General features: G+C 56.3%; 1 long non-coding RNA gene across 1 annotated transcript; it reads left to right on the top strand.

Moving 5' to 3' along the window:
• Positions 1–2672: 2672 nt before the first annotated feature.
• LOC308653717 lies at positions 2673–14441 on the top strand. Its single transcript, XR_014023093.1, has 2 exons — positions 2673–3034; positions 13425–14441. It is a non-coding gene; the product is annotated as an uncharacterized lncRNA (long non-coding RNA).
• The last annotated feature ends 6713 nt before the right edge of the window (positions 14442–21154 follow it).

The raw sequence follows: 21154 nt of genomic DNA, 5'->3' as shown, positions 1-21154 counted from the left end.
TGGTCTCCGGCTTCCTGACGCTGAATGCAGGCTGCGCAGGCAGGCTGCTGTGCACCACTGGCTGTGGCCACCAATGCTGGGCAGGGACCCCAGCCCCAGTCCTGCCCTTCAAGTCGGGGGCCTTAGGGCCATCCTCGAGGTCCCATGAGACCCTGCTGTCCTGTGCACTGGTGTGCAGGTGGGTGCTGGAGTGCAGGGGTGGTCGTGGTTTCCTGGGCCGGGTTCCCTTCCGAAAGCTCCTTGTTGGGCCTTCTGGGCCACCATAACTGGGAGACCCACACTAGGAGAATTGGGGACAGGGGAGCAGGAAGGTCAGCGAGGGTACTGGAAAGGTTTCCTTTCTGAGCAGTGTCCACAGGAAAGAACAGAGGCAGCCCCCACCTGGTCATGTCTTCCTGGCCACACCCCCACTTCTGCCCACAGCAGCAGCTGCTTGCAAAGACCCAGGTTCCCCAGGTCTGGCACACGTCCCTCAGGAAATGTGCCACTGATTGAGAATCAATCCAGTGGAAACGTGGCTCCACATGTCCCAAGGACAGGGCTGCTATGACTCCTGTCCTCTCAGGGCCAAGGAGTCCGGCTGCCCCGCCCTGTGGGAGAACAGTGGGACTGGGAGTCAGGAGAAGGTTCGGTGGGTGGCAAGGGGTCCTTCCAGGAGCCTCCCTCTCCCGAGGCCAGCCACATTGTTGTGCAGCTGCCATGCAGAGGGGAGGAGGCCAGCAGCGGAATGAGGCTGACTTGTGTGTGTGGAGATGCTGTCTTGTGGTCGCCTATGGGCACAGGCAGGTCTGGCAGCTTTGCCTGGTGGAGGGATTTCAGCCAGATGATCTTCCATCTGCTGAGGGCAGGTGTGAGGAGCTGGAGACTACTGTGGAGGTCTAGTCAGCTGGTACCCATTCTGGAGGCTGAGGTGGACAGACCCAGGGTTGGATCAGTGTCCAGCATCTCCAGCTCCTCTGATGTGCCCGTAATTACTTGGCATCCCTTATAGGGCTTGGAGTCAGGACTGGCTACCTGGTCATGTCCATCCTTGAGAAGAGAGAGCCAGTTCTTCCCCAGGCTGGGTGAGCAGACCCAAGCTGACCCTCCCTTGAAGGTCCAAACACATCCCTCCCTCTGGTCTGTCCACCAGGGCTTCAGAAACCAGGAACACCCCACCCTTGGGCCAAGGCCTTCCTGCCCTGTGAAAGGACCTTGGTTCTAAGTTCCACCTGGGGAAGTTTCCAGGCACTTGAGGGAGGGTGGAGAATGCAAGCAGGCAGGGGTGGTGATTTTGTTTGCCCTGAGGCTCTGATCTAGCCTCAGGAGATGACCACACTGGCCACACACCATGTTCCAGAGCAAATGGCCAGCGGATCATCACCACTGCAGGCAGCAGGAAGACAGCTCTGCTGAGCCTGTCTGTGGGCTCCCCCAGAGCTGGGCTTGGGTCCATAGGGAAAAAGCTCAGACTGTCATTTCTGTGCACAGGGTGATGTGGACACGGCCCCGGCTCCCTGGTGGAGCCCCTGTGTTCCGGGCACTGGGGTGCTGTGCATGTGTGCTCAGGTGACCCCAGCTTCCTGCTGCCGCCCCTGCTGGACCTGTGCATGCCTCACTTTCTCATTTGCTCCGAGAGGTGCAAGGCATCCCCCAGCAAGCTGTGTAGGCTCGAGTGAGCTCAGCTCCCCAGCTGGCCCTTCCCGTCCTGTGCCCGGCCCCAAAGAGCCCCAGCTCCTTACTCTCCTCTGTGCTCCCCACTTTCTCTTTTTCCTGTTTTTGTTTATTTTTAGAAGTTTGGAAAGTCAGGCAGGTACAGTGAGGAGGAGACACCTGAGTGCTTCTGCCACCCAGAGCTGATGGCCGCTGTGTCACGGGCTCACTGTCCCTTCACAGGTTGAAGCCCAGGCTCAAGCCGCCCTGTTGACTGGGACGCATCTGACTGCCCACTCCTGCAGGGAGGCGTCCTTGACCACTCACGTCCCCATCTACAGTATACTTGTGACACCGCACCTTTCTGCCTGCCAACATCAATATTACTTCATGCTTTTGTGTTGTTGTGGTGGGAGCTTGAACCCAGCTTGGGCAAGTGGTCTTCCTTGGAGCTATGTCCCCAGCCCTGGTTCATTCTTCTGTTGGCTTTGGATGCCTGACACACACACACCCACTGAAAACTGAGGATATTCTAAGTAGAAACACACTGAATCCACCAGCCCACATCCCAGCTCAGCAACCCAGCTCCTTGTACAGCGCCCATGTTTTCCCTTGCAATCAGGCTGATTGGGAGCCATGGCCACTGCCACCAAGTGTTGTGACAAACAATTGCACTGCCTATCCTAGCCCGAGGAAAGATGGACACTCAGAATTCAAAGTGCAGTTTCTCTTGGATGTGTGTGTCTTGCGCCATCATAAATCAGGCCATTCTGCATCAGGACCAACTGTACATGAGCATCAGGGTTGTTTAATTTGCTTTCCTGTGGGTGGGCACTTCAGCTGCACTCAGGCTGCCTCAAGTGTCCCCTTGTCTCCTGGAGCTGTCCTGGGATACACCTGGACGTAGAACTGCTGGTTGTTGGCACATGTGTTTTGGCTGTTGGACACTCTGTCCTGGCTGTGCCCATAGCAGAGGAGTAGAGGACTGTCTTTGCCTTCTTGGCTAGGGCAGGGCTGGCCTGGCTCCCTGGGTGCTCTGAGCTGGGTACTTTGCCTGGGCACCCTTCAGTTGCCTCCGCGACTACTATGGGGCATTGGGTTCGGGGACTAGTACTAGGGGCTCCCTGGGAGGGAAGGCAGAAGTCCTGGGGGTCCTGTGATCTCCAGGCACTGGGCTCACATTGCTCCTCCCCACACAAGCCCAGACCCCACTGCACTGACTTGGGTCCCTTCCACAGACACTGTGAGACCCCAGGAAGCTCTGCCTGTCATGCCTAACCCACTGCAGGAGAAACGACAGGACCCTGAGCATGGTCTTTTGGGGTGAAGGTGGCCTCATTCTGTTCAGCAGGAGTGGCCTAGGTGAGAAGACCACCTATCCCTATTGCTGCATCTAGTTCAGGTAGGTGTAGCCACTGGGCATCGTGGGCACCAGGGTCCTGGGCAGACCAGCACCCACAGCCTGGAGCTAGAAGGTACAGGGCACAGGCTGAGTGCATGTGACACAGTGTTGTGTGGGCCGGGAGTGTGCTGTGTGTTGTCTGTCCTTGTATGTGTATGGTATGTGTGGTGTGTGCATTTATGCATGTTGTGTGTGCATGGCGGGTGTGGTGTCTGTGTTGTATGTGTGGTATGTGTATAGTGTGTGTGGTGTGTGTGCAGTGTAGGTGTGTGTTATAGGGACAGTGGGGGTATTGCTGTTGTGGGGGTTCTCTGTGTGGTATCTGAGCAAACAGGGGACAGCCAGTGTGAGCCCTGATGGTCAGGGGGCTGATATCTGCCTGCGTTTCCTGACCTCTCAGGCCCTTGCTCCTGGCCTCTGGCCTGAGAGCGGCCTAGGGATGGCCACTGACTGAGTGAGAGTGCAGGACTCTTGGCTGACCCTAAAGTCCTTGAAAATAGCAGTGCACAGAGGCAGCTTCCAGGAGTCCCTTCCTCTCACAGGGACAGCCCAGGCCCTGCCAGACAGGGTGTGGCGGACCAGCAGAAGCCGCAGGCAGGCCAACATCCCCTGTCCTATGACCAGCCCTCTTGCTTGGAGGACGGCAGGACCAGGGGGGCAGTGGAGGCGGAGCCCTGGCCACCTGTCAGAGGGCTCGCCTGAGTCAGCCTGGCTGTGGCAGTCTGTCACCTGCTCCTACAGTACTCGCCTTGCTCCCCTCCCCAGTCTGGCCATGTCCGGAGTTGCCCTCCAGCCTTGTGGGCAGCAGGAACATGTGGCCACCAAGAATAGCGCATTGAATGTAGACAGTAGCCTCTTTTGGACTTGTGGCCGCCCTCCCAGGCCCTCTAGGGTGAATGGACATTTGTCCCCAATTCTTTTGGGAACAGGCCTTCTGTTCTGGCTACCCCTTCATCTAGGATGGTATGGCAGACCCCCACCCTGACTCAGAGGACCTGTCTTCCAACCCTGAAGCCTCAAAATTCTTTTGATCATGTGTTTACCAGTAAAAAATGTTTACACATTGAAGTTTACGTTAAATAAAAATTGCAGGAGGCTGTTGGTTTGGACTAAGCGCCCGCTCTGTCCCAACAGCCAGGCTAAAAATAAAAATGGAGTCACCCGAGCTGAAGCTCCACATCATCCAGCTGAAACTAAGCTTTCTGCGACCTTCCAAGAATCAGGAGGGAACAGCCTCACTTCCCAAACAGGCCACTTTCAATCACAAGATAATGAAACTGTTTGCTTCAATGCTGCCCGCGGAAAGGGGCCTGATGTGGCTGTCCCTTCCCACCTCATGAGGAATGCATCTGGACCCATGTCTGCTCTGTTCCTGTCAACCCTGGGCCAGCCTCCTCTGCAGGGCTTATTGGAGCACCCTTTCTGTTTCATGGAATGGGGTGTTTCTCAATTCTAGAATCAAAAGTAAAGCCAAGCGAGATCTTCAAGTTCGTTGCAATTTCACCCACTGACAAAAACCATATATATTTAAATCACGTGTGTGTGGCCCCTCCTTAGCCAGGACCTCCAGGCGCAGTGCAGGCTTGGGGTGCAGTCTGTCAAGACAGCAGCTGCTCATCCACCCCACCAAAGCGCTGGACTGAAATCCCGAAAGCAACTCCCCAGAGGCAGGCCAAGTGCAGTCTTGAGTGTCCAGAGATGCACCATGTTCGTCCTTTGATGACTGCTTAGGTCCCTTAGCACAAGGCCCTCGAGATCTGGCCAGGCTGAAGCAGGCTTTTTAAGGCTACAGAGTGTCACCTGGAAAGGTTGGCCGCATCGTGCTCAGGCATCATCCATCCGTGGACACTGGGTGGCTTCCAGCTCTCAGTTACTATAACTAATACTGCTGCAAAGGTGGGCGCATGAATGTCTCTTTCGATTCTCTCAGGTGTAGACCAACAGTGGGACTGCCGGGAAACACAGTAGCTCTACGTCTAGCTAGTTGAGGACCTGCCATATTCTCTCCCATAGTGGCTGCACCATCCCGCGTTCCCCCCAACAGTGCTCAAGGGCTCCACTTGCCAACACCTGTTATTTTTTTGATCACAGCCACCCTAATGGGGTGAGGTGGTATCTCTGGGTGGTTTTGATTTGCGTTTCCCTGGTTTGTGATTTTGAACATACTTTCATGTGCTTATTGGCTGTTCCTATGTCTTCTTTGGAGAAATGCCTGTCTATTCAAGTTCTTTGCCCAATCTTGCATTTTTTAATTGTTGTTGAATTTTAGGAGTTCTCTGTGTATTATGGCTGTCACTCTCATCAACACGTGATTGACAGGTACTCTCCCTGTTCTGTGAGTGGCCTTTTCTCTCTGTTGGTCATGTCCTTCAATGCATAGAAGTTCCAAATTTCAATGCTGCTCAATTCACCTTTTTTCATGTTGTCACTGATACCTTTGGTGTCATATCAAGTAATCATGACCAAATCCAATGTCACGAAGCTTTGCCCTGTTTCTTCTAAGAGTGTTATAGTTTGGGTCCTGTTTGGGTCTTTAATCGACTGTGAGTACATTTTAAAACATGGTGAAGGTCAGGGTCCAGCTTCATTCTTCTGCATGGGGACCTCCAGATTTCCCAGCACTTTGTTGAAGATGCCATCTCAACAAAGATGGTCTTGGCACCCTTGTCAGAAGTCACCTGACCAAACACGCGGGCGTGTTTATCTGGGCCCTGTTCTGTTGCGTTGGCCCTCTGGTCAGGAGAGCCCCCGTTGGCGGCTGCAGCCGTGCAGAGGTTTGGAATCGGGAGGCAGGAGTACTTTGGCTGGGTGCTTCTTCCCAGCTTGTCTTGGCTATTATTCAGTCCCTGAATTTCCATGTGAATTTTAGGGTGGATTTTTCTATATCTTCAAAAACTGGTGCTTTTGCCTCCTGCACATCAGTTCTAACAGGCTGGTTCTGGTTTTTGTTTTGGTCTGGAGTCTTTCGAGTTCTCTGTATATAAACAGAGACGATTTTACTTTTTCCTTTCCAAATTGATGTAAAGCACACCTGAGCCACGTAGTGTGTGTGTGAGCACTGTGTGTGTGGCAGGGGTGCATCTGCAGATGCGTGTGTGAGAGCCTGGCCTAGGGCCTTCCCAGGGTGAGGTGGGTCCCGCCACCTGCTGAGGGGCTCAGCCCCTGGGAGCACCTGCCCCATGGGACGAGGGCTTGAGCTGGAGCCTGAGCATCAGATTCATGTAAGTGTTATTTTCATTCATGTTTGGATTTTAGTAGCCAGATCCCAACCAGAGGTTGAAGTCTTCGTCTGACTGCTCCTGAAAGAGGCCCAGCTCAGGTCTCCACACACCCTGGCAGAAAATCACCAGCTCTCAGGGGAGGCTCCGCCCTGCTCTGGAATCTGGGTCACCAGCCTGGGATGGGCCCCTCTCTTGGGCAAGCAGCCGCCCCTCCCTGCTCAGTTGGAACCTGCAGCTCATCCAGGCCAGGTGGCACAGAACGTGGAAGTCCTGACTCAGCCAGGCACCTTGGCGCCTTTCCCACAGCGTGGCCTCCCAGGAGCACCCACGTTCTGACCTTCTCCATCCCACATTTCCTCGGGGAAGGCCTGTGGGTGCTCCCCCACCACAAGGGAGTCCGAGAGGAGGCCAGTGGGGACGTGCCAGGACATGGCTCTGTCCCCACCCCACCATGGGTCACTTGCTGGGGAATGAATGTAGCCATTACGGGGCTACCGTGTGGAGTTATTGCAGAATCCAGTGCCGACTCTGGTGCCCACGGGCTCAGTCCTGGGGAGGCCGTTCCTTGGCAGAGTCCCCTGCCGCGTTTTGAATGTGGAGCATGGTGGAGCCCGAGGAGAGCCAAGGCCCCAGCAGCGCGGGGCAGAGCCCTCCAGGGGGCCCAGCAGCACACCTCTTCATGTCCCCAGGAGCCAGCAGAGGGGCATCGGGCCCCCGCCCCATGCAGAGCCCAGGCTCAGAGCCCTCTCGCCTGTGCCCTTTACCCCCTTCCTACTTTCTAAGAAGGCTGAGCCCCAAGAGGCACTCCATGCCCACATGTCCCCACCATCAGGGATCAGTGTTGACAGCTGGGCAGTGCTGCCCATGCTGGACATCCCTCAAATAACCAGGCAGCCACACCCCCTCCTGCGTCAGCCTCGCCCTGGAGCTTAGCACAGACTCCACCAGCACCCGGCAGCCACCAGGGTGAGTCACCGTGACAAACACACGCCTGTCCTCTCAATGCTCAGAGGACAGGGAAACAGAGTGCTTCTCCCACAGTGCTGCACTGGGTACAAGACAGAGATAGACAGAGACAGAAAGAGACGGAGAGGGGCTGGGGATGTGGCTCAAGCGGTAGCGCGCTCGCCTGGCATGCGTGCGGCCCGGGTTCGATCCTCAGCACCACATACCAACAAAGATGTTGTGTCCGCCGAGAACTAAAAAATAAATATTGAAAACACTCTCTCTCTCTCTCTCTCTCTCTCTCTCTCTCTCTCTCTCTCTCTCCCCCCCTCTCTCTCCTTTAAAAAAAAAAAAAAAAAAGAGACGGAGAGAGGGGCAGGCTGGGGAGAGGAGGCAGAGGAGGGGGCGGGAGGACAAAGAATGACCAGAATGTGTTTTCTGAGTGAGAAGATGCTTCTTCCCCCAGCCTGGAGCCTGACCCTGTGCAGGGGCACTGGGTAGGCCATCCCCCTGGGGCCTGTCCCTCCACTGGGAGGAAAGAAAGGCCCTACAGGTCCTGAGAGTGTGAGCTGTCTCCCTCCTCTCCCTGCTCTGACCTGGATGGCCCTGGGCCCTGGGTCTGTTCTCGAGGCAGGGCCTCACAGACACATCCCCCCACCTCAGCCCTACAAGGAGCCGCACTCAGGCCTCTGCACCACATGAAGCATGAAGGATCCTTTTGGAATTTCTCTGTAGGCCACACAAGTTCAGCCACACTGGGTCAGTTGGGATGGAGACTGATGAGTCTATAAAGACGCAGTGGCATCCTGAGCTCTATGGCCGGCTCTCAAGATGAGCGTGGTGTGGCCACCATTGGGTGAGCACAGCTGGGGTCCAGCTTCCAGAGCATCTCAGGATGCAGCACTGGAGAGAGGGGAGTGGCACACACACAGGGAGGTGAGCTGGGGTGGCCACCGGCCTATGGTGACTTCCAGGGAGGGCTCGCAGGGCCCACCTGCCGGCGGTGACTTCCAGCAGGCCTGAAGACCCAGGCCTGAAGCCCTGCTGCAGATGGTGTGGCTCACAAGGTGTCTTGTTCCAGGGTCTCCCCAGGCCCCTGCCTGGCAAATGGAGGGCACTGAGGGAGGCGGGCTGCCAAGCCTCCCAGGACAGCCCCCCACACCAAGGCCTTGGGGCAGGTCCCCTGTACCTGCACCCGGGGCCCTGAGTGGAGACATTCTATCCCTTTAATTTACCCTGGAGGACAGGGTGATGCGAGTGACAGCCAGTCCTGGTGTGCTCCTCCTGCAGGGGAGCCCCAGAAACAAACAGATATGTTGTCTCTCACAGCACCCAGGGGGCATCACAGGAGACCAGGACCAGTTCCCGGGTCTGTGGTGTCATCCTGTGCTGCAGGAGGGAGCCCGGCTGTCTTTGGGGAAGGCATGTTCCCAGATGCCTGAAGGGCCCTTCCTCTCTGATGCTGTTGCCTTGCCCTGTCCTGGTGGCCCTGTCTGAGCCACAGATCCTATCCAGCCACAGGCCAGCCACAGGCCAGCCACAGGCCAGCCACAGGCCAGGCCTGTGCTGGAGGAGGGCCTCAGGCAGACCTGGCTCCCGCTGCACCCCACAGGATCTGGGCAATCAGCCTCTGACCTCAGTGGAGAGAACCATGTGAGGTCTGGGTTCAAGTACAGGGGCAAAGCTAATGGCGGAGTGTTAGTGTGACAGTCACTCTCAGTTCAGGAAATGGTCTCCAGGAAGTGCCACAAAAAATACAAGTGTTGGTTTAAATGTCCTTCTTAAATTCTGGCCCTATCAGAAGGGCCGGGGTCGGGGGCAGCCTGGGTGGGCACCAGGGGGACAGGGCCTGCAGCTCCAGGGGACAGCTGTGCCACTTAGGGCCCCAGAAGGTACCACCCGCAGTCATCATGCCACCTGGCAGCCCTCCCCAGCCATCCTGTCCTTCCTGGGCCTCCCCCCAGGGTGCCTGCAGGACCCTTCACCCGACTCAGCCTCCTGCCCTCCTACCGAGTGCTGCTGCTGCCTGGGGCCTACTCCTCACACAGCAAGGGTTGTTGAGGTCCTCATTTAATCACCCTCTGACTCCCAGCTCCTTCCTGCCGCACGCCTCCACACCTGCCTGAGCACCCTCAGTCTTGATCCCTCGCCCTCCGTTCTCCCTGGGCCGGGCAGCCTCTCAGTCCCCTTTGGCCATCAGTGGTCTCCAGCCCTTCCTGTGGTCAGGTGGCCTGTCCCATGGGGCCATCTCTGGGCACCCTCTTCTTCCCAGGGACATCAGCCCTCCTCTCTCCTGCCCTGGCCTGGCTCCCCACGCCCCAGCAGGGCTGCCTCCCGCAGGCCTGCATCCCTCCTCTTGCTCTTCTTGCTCTGGTCAGGGTTCTGCATCTCCAAGGAAGCCTCGGTGTCTGTCAGTCATGGGCCAGTCCTGGGAAGTGCTGGGCACAGTGGCCTCCCTTCTCCTGCGCTGAGGACACCCACACAGTCCACCTCTGGTAGAGACATCCACGGGCCTCCCTCTGTCTGCATTCATCCTGGGTACCTCTCCCAAGTGCATGGCTTCAAATTCCACTTTCTGTGGCCACCCTCCTCCAGGGTCTAAAGGGGTCCTGCAGCCCAGGCCAGCCTCATCACCAGTGTTTCTTCTTCATCTCTGGCTGCTCCCCTGCGTCCCTCACCTCTGTCTGTCCACACACCACGACCAGGAGGCCGCTGAAGCCAGATTTACAGATAGGTAGTTAGTGTAGTTAGGTAAGTCAGGTCTAATATCCAGTAAGATAAAGAAAATGGAGACCATTATCGAGAATGGAATCCAGAAACCAGAACAGCACCTGGGGAAATTGAATGTTAATGTCCCCAAGGCCCAACCCATCCTAAGGAACTGTTAATGAAGCAGCTCCCAGCAAACAGGGAGGTGCTGATCAGACCTCCCCAGGCCCTTCCTGCCCAGACGACTCCTCCAGTCCCCTAACTCCCACCTTTGGCCTTCCCACCTCATTCTGTCACTGCAGGACAGAGGGAACACAGGACAGGAGTGTGGGAGGACTGAAAGACCTCCCTTCCACGGATTCGGGTCCCCTTCTTCCTGCGGGAGATGTCGTCTCTGCTGTCCTTTATAAAGCCGTCCACTTTCCACCTCACACTGGCCGCAGCAGCGTGCTTCTCTGGGGTTATACTTCAGCATTGGGGAAGCAAGGACTCACTGTCACCGTCACCAGTGCCACCTGGGGCTCCACTCACTCCTGTGGCCACCTGCCCAGGCAGCTCAGCTAACTTTCCTTTCTGTTTTTGTTTTGTTTTGGGTGCTGGGATGGGAGCCCAGGGCCTCTTGCAGGCTAAGCACGTGCTCTAATAGTGGCCACACCCAGCCTACCTGTGGTTTTTAAATACACTTTTTAAATTTTAAGACAGTTCTGGGTTCACAGTGTAATGGGTGACCAAACAGGCTTGGAGGTAAACACACTGTGTAAGAACACTGTCCTGAGGGGTAGTGCCTTGGAAAGGGAGAGTCCCTTTTGGATTGTAAATGACTCCCGCTGGGAATCTAACTACTCGCCTTTGAATTGTAAACACCCCTGTTGAGGGAGACTTCAGGCCCAAGCAGAGATTATGGAAGGCCTGGGTGGGGGGCAGTTCTTCCCCTTATCACACTCTGTTTCTGTAAAGCCTCTTCAGAGAATGCATGGTCTTCTATCCTGTAGACTAGGCAGCAGATAGCCTATAAATATGGTGAGAAACCGGTGATGGGGGCTCAGAATTTGAAGTCTGATCTCTCCTGGGCCGACGGGGGCGGGGTGTAAAATACATTTTGAATTCTCCTGCTCTCCGAATGCCATTTGCCTGTCTTGACCCATCTGATCCTCGTGACAACAGAATCTCGTGAAGTCAGCTCTGGGTGTGCCCAGGTAGCCCTGAGAGGCCCCTGCCATCACCGTCTGGCCTTGGCAGGGGCACCTGTTGTAAGATCAGGCGAGGTGAGCAGCGACCCAAGGAGGCAGATTTAAAAAGGCTGCTGAACAGTGAAGGAGATTTTATGGCGATATCACCCCCCACCCCACCCCCACCCCACAGAACTCCATCAGACCCACAGAGGGGACAGGGGAAGGGTCTGAGGAGAAACCGCGTGGGAGCTTGACCGGACTGGACTTTTACGGGGCTCACAGCAGGAAGGGAAGGGCTTGGGACAGGAAAAGGTGTTCTTAGTGTCCCTTGTCCCCTTGGAGTTGGTCAGGGGAGTTGGCTGAACTCCAGGATTGGCCAGGGGGTCCTGCTGATTGACAGGCGTTGTTCCTTCCCCCCACGGGCTGCTTTGTTCTAGGTGGCCACCACGAACCTGACACCTATGACCATCAGTAGGCCGCACTGGTACGCAGCGGTTGCTGTTCATCCCTCCTGGCTGGCAGAGCAGACTCCACGCATGTGTGCTGGCCTGCGTGTGCATGTTCACGTATACCATGTGTGTCTTCAAGAGACAAAAGCGAGTTCCTGTGGTGTCTGTCGTGAGGGGCCTTTTGTGGCTGATCTGTCAGCTGAGTTGCCGTTCAGTAATGAGCCTCAGATCTGGGTCTGCTCAGACCCTGCCCGCGCCCTGCTCAGACCCTGCCCACGCCCTGCCCACTCCCTGCCCACTCCCTGCCCGCGCCCTGCCCATGCCCAGACCCTGCCCACTCCCTGCCCACTCCCTGCCCACGCCCTGCTGAGACCCTGCCCACGCCCTGCCCACTCCCTGCCCACTCCCTGCCCACGCCCTGCCCATGCCCTGCCCATGCCCAGACCCTGCCCACTCCCTGCCCACACCCTGCTCACAACCTCCTGGGGCTTTGGAAAAGGCCTGCAGCACAGTCTTAAGGACACTTCCCAGTTTAAATTCCTTGGGGTGAGCTGGCTCTGTGGTGCTGCTGGGGCGGCACTGACTCCCGCCCTCCTGCTCCACTCCCTTCCTCCCTGTTAGCCTGGAGCTCCTGGGTGGCTCCTCGGCACACCTCTGCACAGTCTCTTTTCTGGAAGCCTCTCGGGACCACCTCCTCCCTTCACTGGGACCTCACACTAATGTCACTTCCTTGCAGAGGGTACCTGCCTTTGTACCTTCAAAGAGGCAGGGACCCCAGATGCTGCCCTTGCTCTCTCCGTCCCACTTGCCTGCTTCACAGACCTCGCCTTCCTCATTCCCGTGTTTATTTTTTTTAATCAATTAATAAACTGTTTTCCCCAGAGGGTGCTAGGAGCCGACTTGTTCTGAAAACTGATGCCTACAGGGACAGATGCAAGTTTTTGTCCTGGCGGAGTTGGAGGGGGACGTTCTCCATGAAAGGCCAGATGGCAAGGGAAGGGTTAGAAGGCAGTCAGAGTCCTGAGTTTGTGACTAGCAATGAAGTATGGCTGTGGCGAGGTGCTGGGTGAGGAGGTGACGGGGGATATGGGACATTCAGCACATCAGGGCCCAGTCGACCCAGTGGCAAGCAGAGGAGCAACTGGACACTGCCCCTGGGTGGGACACAGTGGAAGGCCCATCCCTGCTCGGAGCAACCTTGGAGACCAAGGCTGTGGGTCTACCCCCTGGTGTGCAGGGCACAGGAGACAGGAATGCTGGGCACCGCACCACATCCGGGCCAATGCGGCCTCCCCTCCTCACTCCAATCTCAATGGTCCTGAATTTACTCCCCATGTTTCATGTCAGTAGCTAGGGCACTCAACATCTCCTGGCATTTTCATGTCCCCTGGCATCCCCAGTCCTCTGGCAAGGTGGGACATACCAACCTGACCTTGAAGAACATTCTCACTAAACTATCCCTTGATTACATTTAGATTGGACTAAATCCTTCCCTGGGTTCTTCTCAGGTCTCAAGCCTTCCCAAGGAAGCCACTCCGCGTCTCCCCTTTGACTCCTATATGGACGCCCACCTCCCTGCTCAGCTCAGCCCCTCTGATTCTCCGCTGCCCCTTGCTCCTCATCTTTTCTGGCCCCTTCTTGCACACATTAGGAACCTTCTTTGGCAACACAGTGATGCTGTTCTGGCCAAGCCGAGTTCTGCCTCTTCCTTTCCCACTCTGTATCTGGGGCCCTGGTACCTTTAACCCCCAACAGGCACCTCCCCTCAACTCTCTGCAAAGTGGACTGGACCTTATCGGTCATTCTTACCACTCCCTTGGCGGCCCACCTTGAGGGCCTCCCATATTGGGTTCATAACTCCCACTTAAAACGGTTTCTCTGCCCTTTTATACAGAGACACCCACAGGCCCTCTCAAGCTGCGTTTCTCCAAGGCCAGAACCCCCGGTCTTCCTTCGGACTCTGAGGACCACGGGACACTGCAGAACCATGAGGACCACAATTCCCTTTTCATTTTTGCCCTCCTCCCTCCCTCTGCATGCACCAGGAGTTACCAGTCCAATTTCTAGGGACTCACAGCAACTTGCTCAAACCATACTAACCACCCAGTCCCAGCTCGATTCTTCAGCCGCTGTGGTTCTGCAGAATCCAAGGGGCCTTGATCTTCTCATGGCCAAAAAAGGCGGACTTTGTCCCTATAGGAGGAATGCTGTTTTGGTGTCAATCAATCTGGTAGAGCAAAGGACAGATAAACAACTCCAACAGGACCTTGAAGGTCGGAAACAACAGCTCTCCTCTGCTGAAGGTGGCCGCCAAGTCACCCCTTCTCCAGTGGGCACTTCCTCTCCTGACCCCTCTCCTTGTCACAGGCCTTCTGTTCATGCTTGTCCCCTGCATCATTAGATTGGCTCAAGACCAGGTCCAAATAATCTCTAACCAAACTGTAAACCAGCTTTTGTTACAGGAATACCAATCCCTCACCAAGAATTGGGGAACCGGGGACAGTATTCCACACCACTCGACCTCCATCATGATCCCAGTGACATCCTGCACCCCTAATGAGGGATTCAAACACCCCTTCCTAGCAGGAAGCAGTTATAGAAGGTTGACCTCTGTCCCTGTTCCCTAAGGGGCCCAATAAAGACAAAAAAAGTGGGGGAATATAAGGTCCTTGCTTAGCATGTGGATGGCCATCTTAAGTGCTGCCATTTTAAGGAAAAGGTTTCGCTTTCCCTCTCAAGGGCGTTTCTGAGAAAGACTCACCACTCCCTCACCCCAAACCAACCCCTGACCACCCGCATTAGCCCACCGCCCCCTGGCTCTGACTCCTGAGCCTCCCCCTAAAGTCCCAGAACTCAAGCTGCTTTGCCCCTGTCTCCCACAGCTCTGACAAGTAAACTCTGTGTCTGTCTCTGCCTGGTCTCCACCTTCACTCCTCACCTTCTCCCGTTTCCGCTTCCCGTTCACCGAGTCGCCCGACGCCCTCTCCCTCCTGCTGAAGGGTGGAAGGAGGAACTGACCTCTCAGTGAACCAGGGCTGGAGGGCGCACTGGGCGAGGGGTGTAGAGTGGGCCTTCGGCTCGGCCCGTGGTGACGGGGCGCAGGAGAGGGGTGAGGGGTGCCGTGTGCTTGTGAGCTGCTGCTGCCCCGTCAGGCACGTGGGCGATTTTCTAACGAAGTTAAAAATCAGGACATCAGCTGTTTTGTGGTTTGTGCTGGCTGGGCTGGCCTTGAACTCTGGCTCAAAGGGTCCTCCTGCCTTAGCCTCCTGAGTGGCTCAGACCACAGGAGCACACCCCCGAGCCCGGCTCACATTAAGCGTTAAAAGGCAAAGTTACACCCCGTGCAGTTACGCAGGTGGTAGTGGCCCTTCCACAGCTTCTAGAACCAGGCGGCCCTCAGAACCAGGAGAGTTCACAGTTCTGGAAGCATTTCTGGACCCACGAGGGGCTTCTGGGCCTGACTGGAAGTGTGGGCCACCTGTGACAGGCTGCTGGGGTTGGGTGCCCGGAGCAGAGCTCGCCCTACCTGGCTGCCCGGGGTTTGTGGAGCCAGGCCACAGTTCTGACAAAGTGCCCAAGTACAGAGGCCTTCTTGGGCCAAATTTAGTCTGGCATGGACACAGTTGATAGTGGACCATTTGCAAACTATCGCCATTGTTCTGGTGAAGTGGCACCCCCTTTCTCCACAGAAAAGTCTTAACTGGGCTTCTCCAGAAATCTTCACCATGGCTAATTTTAGGACTGTCAGCAAAAGAGTCTCTGCAAAAGAGTCCAATGTAGATAAACTTCCTGTTTTCATGTCGCCCTGTTTACTTGGCCACTGGCCTGGAAGATACCTGCACTCCAGGTGCTGGACACCCCTTACTAGCTTTTCACAAACATGTATCCAGCATAGTAGTTTGTAGAAATGTGCAAACAAGGCCTCTGGGCTTCACAGAGACGTCTACATTTCTAAGATAAGTTACATTTGGGCTCCATGGTAACAGCTGGCAGGGGAGGAAAGAGAGGGGAGAAGAAGCTCTCCCCTTCTCAGGTGTGGTCCTTGAAGGGTTAACGTGCCCAGAACAGTGAGAGAAAAAGCTGCTTTTATGTGAACTTCTGCAGACTGAACTTCTGAGCCCCTCCCCTTACGAGCTGGGTATAAAACTCTGAAACTCCCTGAACTCAGGGTTCAGGGGATTAATTGATTACAGCAAAAGCTGTGCCCTCTGGACCTGGCTGCAGCCAAATAAAACTGTCTCCTGCTGTCTTGGGTGCCCTGCCTGTCTGTCCCTACAACACTAGGAAGGTGATATTTTTCTTTTGGGTCACAAAGGACTTCCGTAACCCCAGAGCAGACTCGGCATAATCTAACTCCAACCCCAGGAGGACTTCCAAGCAGGCAGCTCTCTTAGCTGGGAAGGCCTGAGAACACGCCTGGGGCCTTCCTTCCTTCCCATGGATGTTTGGAATGTATTCCAGGGCAAGTGTTCAAAAGCTGAGAGGGGCACAAGAATCTCCCACTCTCAATTGGAGATCCTGGCTTTAACATTTGCAGCTTGGAGACTTTTTTTTAGTTGTAGTTGGACATAACACCTTTATTTTATTTGTTTGTTTGTTTTAATGCGGTGCTGAGTGTTGAACCCAGGGCCTCACACGTGCTAGGCGAGCGCTCTACCTGAGGCTTGGAGACTTTTAATCAAGACTTAGGTAGCCACAAATGCAGCATCCCTGGGCTCCCTGATTCCTACACTAAGCTTAATAAATAAAGTGCTGAGAAGAAGGAGCACCCTGCAGGACATTCCTGGGCTACGCCCGACCAGTCACGGGTCTGTTAACCTGTCTGCTTAGGCCGGTCTCCCCCTGGGCTGTGCACTGAGGTGGGGACTTGATGTCCCTGCTGGAGGGTGGGATGGAGGTGGGGTGGCCAGGGATTGGCAGAGCCCAAGATGGAGAATCCTCAGCATCCTCGTGGATAGGCTTTGGCTGTGACCTGGCCACCCCTGGGGGAGCAGGGCATCCTCATGAACGTGGGGGCTCAGCCTGGCCTGGCATTAACCTTTGCCTCGGTCCTGCAGGGCAACGCCACACATGTGTTCCTGGGGTCACAACCCACAGAGGGAGGGTTGGGCCATGGCATGAGGGCGTGTGGGGCAGAGCTGCCAGCTGTGGGTGCTGGCGTCAGCGAGCTGCCTGCCCAGAGACCTGCAGGGCTCCGGACGGAATGTTCTCACCGCAGCTGAGAGCCCTGGGTGCGGCTGCCCCTGGGCTGCCTTCTTGTTTATTTATTTGTTTAAGCTTTTCTTGTTTGAGTTGCAGAAATGACATTGGGGAAACGTACTCTGTGGCTGCCTGGCCACATCCTAGGTAGTTCTGTGGGGCCATTCACCCAGACAGCTGTGTCCCGTGTGACCAGCGTGACCCAGAGGGAACAGCTGTGTCCCGTGTGACCAGTGTCACCTTGGCTTTACATATGGGCCGCCCCCTCCCATGTGCCTATTGGTGCATTGTTCACCGTTTTTGGGTTTTGTTTCATTTTTACATGACTTTGTTAAGGTAGAATTTATATGCCCCAGATTCACCTGTTTCAGGTGTACAACTCAGTGATTTTTGTAAATTTACTGAGTCGCACAGCCACCTCCTAATGTGGAAAGCTGGCATCTTTCCAGAAAGATCCCTCATGTCCTCTGCCATCAATCCCAGCTCCTGCCCGAGCCCCTGGCTACCACTGACGAGTTTCTGTCTCTGTCGATTTGCCCATTCTGAATATTTCAAGGGGAGGAACCACTCGGGCTTTAGTGTTTGGCCCTTCCCCGGGCAGTGTGAGTTTTGCCCAGGCTGCTCAGGTGTTGGGGCTTTGTGTCCTCTGTGGCCAGGACCCTCTGCCTGCACATGGCCATTCGAGTGTATCGGAGCAGTGCCTGTGGACACTTGGGCTGTTCCTGAGAGAATGATGTGACTTCATTTTTGAAAACAGCTTCTACCTCAAGGCCCATCCTAAGGAAAAACCCACAGAGGGCTCCTAGGCACATACCCACCCTGCTGAGTTGTTTGTCTGCAAATAACAGGAGACATCTGCTGTGCCAGGTGTCCCTGACTCAGTCAGGCTAGGTGAGGACCCCTAGCAACCCCCTAGCAACCTCCAATCAGCATGAGACAGGGAAAATACCTGGGATGCCAGATGACCCCCAGTAGTTTATGGTGGTTGATAACATGTTGGGAAACCATGTAGTTCAGCATGTTCACCCCTCGTGGCCTAGACCAATCAGTTCAAAGGAATCTCCCTCTTGTACAAGCCAATCACCCCTACCCAACTTGTTCCCACCAGTGAATGTGCTAATCAATGCTAAGAGTTGTTTGACTTTCCCGCGGTATGGAATGATTTGCTGTGTGATGTTGTGACACGTAGAGTATCCCCCAAAACCTATAAAATCTCACTGAACAAAGGACTGGGACCGCTGTGTCCGGAACGGTTGTGAGTCCAGGCTCGAGCTTGCAATAAAGACTCTTGTGTGCTCGCATGGGACTCGGCTCCTGGAGGTCTATGGGGTCCTGGAATCTGGCCTTACATTCCTACTTGCTGGCTGTTGCTAAATGAAGCTGTGGAACATTCTGGAGCACTTGTGTGTTAGGCTGAAGTGGACTGAGCCTCTGGGTAGACACCTGAATTTGGAAACTAAAAGCACGTTTTTGAGTAGATTAGGGGTGCTCAGCCTGTGAGGCTCACAAGGGACAGAAGAGCAAGAGCAAGAATGGGAAGTGAATTTCCTGGGGGTGTCCTCCCCAGGCTGTCATGGTCACCGTTTCTTGATTTTCCTCCTGAGGGGCTCCCCACTTGCATCCGTGACAGGCGCGCTGGCTTCTACCTGAGACATGCTTAGCGACACGAGGGTTCTCTTGAAGCAGAGCTGAGCCAGGACTTGGGGGCAGGTGGACTGCTTGGTGGTGATTCCTGGAAGCCTAAGTGGGGAGGGGAGGCAGGAAAGGAGGGTCTGTGCAGAGCGAGTGCCCAGGGGTGGGCGGGCTCAGTTCTTCCTGGCACCTCTGAGGATCTGCCCTCCAGGGACGGGAGATGGGGTCATTTAGCTGAGGGTTCCCGGCTGTGGGCTGGCCCCAGGGAGCACTACCCCACTTCCTGCTTTGTAGGTGGGACGATGGACACGGGCACAGTCACACGTCAGTCACGGAACGTTCTGAGAATCCGGGCAAACACTGTAGCTGGTCCTTGCACACAGCCAGGAGGCTGCAGAGCCGCTGGGGGCATGGTCTCAGGGACCGCGGCTGTGTGTGTTGCCTGGGGTGCGATATGTGGTGGGGGCTGCGCTGACACCCGGCGCCTCAGTCCCCGCAGGTCTCGACTTTCCACTCCAGCATGCGTCTTGGGCAGGCCCCTCACGTGGACGTGCTGGCCTTGGCTCCCCTGTCTCCCCCATTGATGGACACTCAGATGGTTTTTTCTCTCTCCAAGGAACACTGCAATCATCTACTTTGAAATGCCTCAGAGGTCAGGAGGGCGGATGATGGACGGGCGTGACTGACGAGCGCGATGAAGTACCAGGGGTCTGGAGGGGGCATGTGTATTTATAGCTCAGCTGTCTGAACCGTGCTGTGTGCGTTAGGAGGACTGAGGGGTGGAAGCGGGGAGAGTGGGCAGAGAGCGTCTGAGTGCCAGCGTGTCCCGCTCTCTGGGCTGGTTCTGAGAGACGCTGCCAGGCCCCTCCTGGGAGACATCCTTGTCACATGCCACCAGCAGCAAGGGACACACACTGCCATCCAAGTATCGAGCCCTGAGATGGGGCTTGTGTGGGTGTGGCCCATCTGCTCAGCTCCTTGCTGAACAGCTGAGGTGCCGAGTGCACCTGAGAGTACACCTGGAAGTGTCTTGGGATGGGGAAAAGTCCCCACAGAAGAGGTGGCCAGCTTTGCTGCAGCAGCCCAGATAAGTGGGCAGATGCTCCTAAGAAGGGAGAGACCTGGGCCAGCTGGTGCCCTGGGGTCCCAGAGCCCAAGTGCTCCTCGTAGTTCTGGTGTCCCAGCCCAGGGCTCGTAGAAGCTCCAGCCTCCCACTCTCTGCCCCACCTGTCTTCCTGCTGGATTTGTGCTCCCGGAATGCAAGGCCTGTTGTGCCCACACCGAGGGAGCACACTGGTCCCTTGCCACACGCTGGGACTGTGTGTGTGCCCTGGAGCTCACTTCTCAGGCCAGGAGCAGCCGCACGGCCCCCAAGGTACGGTGGGGTTTGAAGCCCAGGGATGCTGGTAAGACAGGTCGGAGCCCGTCCGTCCCCACTCTGCTGGGTGACTCACTCGGGTGCAGAGGACTTTGGCTTCGGTGGCAGAAGGCTCGGTGGAAGGAGTCTCCTGGAGAAGCTGCAGGGCCAGGGCTGGCCTGGAGTCCCTGCTAGAGGAGGCCAGGCTCTCTGAGAGCCCAGGCCAGTCTTGCCAGTTCCAAGAAATTCCCTGCCCAGGTCTGCCCCACAACTCCAGGAAGTGGCTGGCCGTGAGGGAAGCTGGCTCCGGCTAGGAGAGGCAGGGGCGGCCACCCTGAGGACTGGGACGGGGGGCACTGGTGGAGGCAGGAGCACCTGTGTGTGCCGAGCAGGGGATGGAGGTGCTGCATGACAGACAGCCTTCTGGGGTCATGGTTTCCCTGTCTGTGGGTGTCACCCTTCGCTGCTGGTTCCTCTGACAGGTGACACCAGCCCCAGCCAGCACATGGGACTCCGAGGGCCGAGCCGACTGTGGGCTGCGTTTCTTGGCAGGATGGAGGACGAGTTTTCCTGGAAGGATCGGGTTCCTTCCTGCCCCGCGGTGGAGGCCCCCGGGCACACAGCGGCCACCTAGAGCAGGAGGGCGGCAGAGGCCGTGGGATGCGTGGAGCGGTGACTCCCATCAGGACGTCCTTGTCCCCAGATGCACATGTTGAAATCCCCACCTGAGCTACTGGGAGGCGGATAGGTGGGGAGGGGGGCCACAGTGGCCGTCCGACCAGCGTGGGCAGCTGAACTAAGGGGCACAGGATAAAACACAGACACCATGTACCTTCACACAGGTTTCAGGATGGCCTCCCGACTCTCGGCCTCGGGCCAGGGGAGGGGGGAGCGGGCAGAGAGAGAGAGAGAGAGGGAGCACGTTCAGAAGCCAGCTTTTATCTGGAAGAAGACTCTGTCCTTAGAAAGTTCTATCCATAAAAGGGCAGAAGGGGCAGGACTAGAAGGGACAGGTGAGTGTAACTCGACCCCAGGGGCACACCCACAAGGAAGACCCCTTACTATCCCGTGGGTCTCTGACCAGGCCTCAGTGAATGCAGTGGTCGGCCAGAGCCTGAGGCATCGGGACCAGAAGGTGGGGTCCTTCCGTGTGGCTCCCCACACAGAGTGAACGGGCTGAGTGCCCTGTAGGAGGCCCCCAGGCTGCCTTGCCTCCCTGTGAGGACCGTGAGGACGTTCAGCTGCCCAGGGGCAGGCCCTCCTGGAGCCCAACTTGCTAGCACCCTGACCTCAACTCACCCTCCAGGATCGTGAGAAAAGAGATCCTGTTGTTTAGAAGCCACCAGGTGCGTCATTTTGTTATAGCAGCCCAAAGGGACCCAGTCAGGAGGAAGGTGCCCGATGCTGGAAGGCCCTATGGACGCAGCCAGGTCTCA

The sequence above is a fragment of the Spermophilus citellus genome, assembly GCF_964194105.1.
Source record: "Spermophilus citellus genome assembly, chromosome: 7".
Lineage (NCBI taxonomy): Eukaryota > Metazoa > Chordata > Mammalia > Rodentia > Sciuridae > Spermophilus > Spermophilus citellus.
The sequence above is the reverse complement of the archived record's forward strand: the minus strand, read 5'-3'. Positions and strand labels throughout refer to the sequence as shown.